Source organism: Antedon mediterranea, chromosome 9 (genome assembly GCF_964355755.1).
Source record: "Antedon mediterranea chromosome 9, ecAntMedi1.1, whole genome shotgun sequence".
NCBI classification, from domain to species: Eukaryota; Metazoa; Echinodermata; class Crinoidea; order Comatulida; family Antedonidae; genus Antedon; species Antedon mediterranea.
Window position 1 is genome coordinate 4,817,081 of NC_092678.1, and position 2,263 is coordinate 4,819,343.

Sequence of the window (2,263 nt, forward strand, 5' to 3'; positions counted from 1 at the left end):
GGTGTACATGTGTACTGTTGAATCGGTGTACTGTAAACATTAACTTATGTGGTTCCATTTATATATATTTTTAGGCATCATTGTATCATTGATTTGTTTTATTGGCGCAAACAGTCTGAAAATTAATAGCAAAATTATCATCAATGAAATATAAAATCATATCTAGCATAACACGAGCATATGTAATTTTTTCAAATATTTTTAAAGAGAATACATGCATACCTTAATAATTGCACCTGATTTTCTTGGGCCCAGTTCTCACACAAATTTCTCAAGGGCGTGGTTTATATCCACTCCAACCTCGTTTACACAGTAAATAAATTCCTGTGTTTATCACGAATTACTTTTGTTGGAATGAATTTCATCAACCCATTATCAAGACGCACTTTGACACCAATTTCTTGTCCTGGGCAGCTACCACCGCACTTCGTGCTATGGAGATAGCTTGACACAGTTGAAGAGGGTATTGCCGGAATTGACGAGAAGTCGTCTTTGAGTTTTTCAATATCTTCATTTAACTCCTTATATGTACAAACTTTTTTTTGGATTTTGTTTTTTTAATTTTTTTTTTATTTTTTTTTTTTATATTTTTTTTTTTATTTTATTTTTTTTTTTAACAGCTTGAGCTGCGCGGATAGGAATGGCTTCATCCTAGGTCGAAATGCACCCGATAATCTACACTACAAAACAATGCACAAATCATAGAAAAAAAGAAGAAAACGAAATAATAACACTAGGAATAAAAAAGGAAATGAAATGAAAATAAACAGAAGAATGACAAAGAAAGAGAATGTAAAATAAATGTAGAAGTAAAGTAGATAAAAGGAATAAAATAAAATAAAAAAGAATGAAGAGAAAGAAAAAGTCCAGGCAACGGCATGAAGAGGCACAGAGTGAGGCTAGCAGGACACAGATAGCCGGGCATTCAATCCATCCGAATCATCAGTGGGTATGTGTACGAACAAGATCAGATGTTAAATGGGAAGAAAGTCGTCAGCTTACCAATATTCACCAATAAATAATAATAAATAAAAATAAACAATAAATAAAAACAACAAATAAAATATTAAATTAAATATAAATAAAATAATTATAAAATTAAAGTAATATAAATAAATAAAAATAAATAATTAAAAATTTAATATAAATAAAAATAATATAAATTATAACAAACAATAATAATAAAAAATAAGAAACGTAATAATTAAAAAAAGATGCACGAAATTTGGCCTACATATGATGAAAAGTAATTGTGTTGAAAATTAGACCACAGATTGGTGTGTGCCCCAGCATGTGTTAGCTTTTGCTAGGATGGTACATTTTTTATTTTATTTTATTTTATTTTATTCAATCGAAACCAACAGCGATAATTACCGCCACTAACAGGTTTGATACAATCAAAGCCAGGACTGTTTAAAGCACCTTGATTGGTCCTGATATTGATCAAGGGCTTCTCTCGTCCAGTGCCCACCTTGACCAGTGGTCTGTGGCAGATACTAGATGCAGGGGCTGCCATAAGAGTCAGCAGTGCTGATTTCAAATGCCTAATGGGACCCCAGGTCCGTATACAGCACCCGCTATTCCCAGATGGTCTCCCATCCAAGCTCTAACCAGGCCCAACGTTGCTTAACTTCGGTGATCTGACGAGAACCGGTGTTTCCACGTGGTAAAGCCGTATCATGATTCAGGTAAAAATTAGGGGGGTGCAATTATAATCCATTTTTGTATTTGTTTGTAATTATAGCTTAAACAAACAATTAAAACCAGAAGGAAGTTTCTGTTTATATAATAATTAACTTATTAAACCAGATGTGGTTTTCTTATTTCAATTTATTTATTCTTTTTTTTGACATTGCATTTTCAGTAACTGCAGTAACTTATTCTAAATATTGATTATATACCAAGACATCAACAATGGATGGAAACAAATATACGGCCCTGAGAAAATGAACCTTAAGTCGAGTGCAGTCAATTATTGATTGCAATCTATATTCAAGAAAATGGACATATTCAAGTCACTGTATTGTAAAGGGGATCTGAAAAAGTGATCAGGCTGAAACCTTACCTAAGGCCCTGAGAAAATGTAAATGGATCAGTGGAAATGTTGAGTGCAGTTAAATGTGGTCAGGCTGAAACTTTAGCTACGGCCCTGAGAAAATGTACATTGATTAGTGGATATGTTGAGTGCAGTTAAAAGTGGTCAGGCTGAAACCTTACTTAAGGCCTTGAGAAAATGTATGGATCAGTGGATATGTCGAATGCA

At 33.0% G+C, this 2,263-nt stretch overlaps 1 pseudogene; it reads right to left on the reverse strand.

Annotated features, from left to right (window-relative positions):
• Positions 1-1,562: 1,562 nt before the first annotated feature.
• On the reverse strand, positions 1,563-1,680 carry LOC140059636 (5S ribosomal RNA; annotated as a pseudogene).
• Between the last annotated feature and the right edge of the window lie 583 nt (positions 1,681-2,263).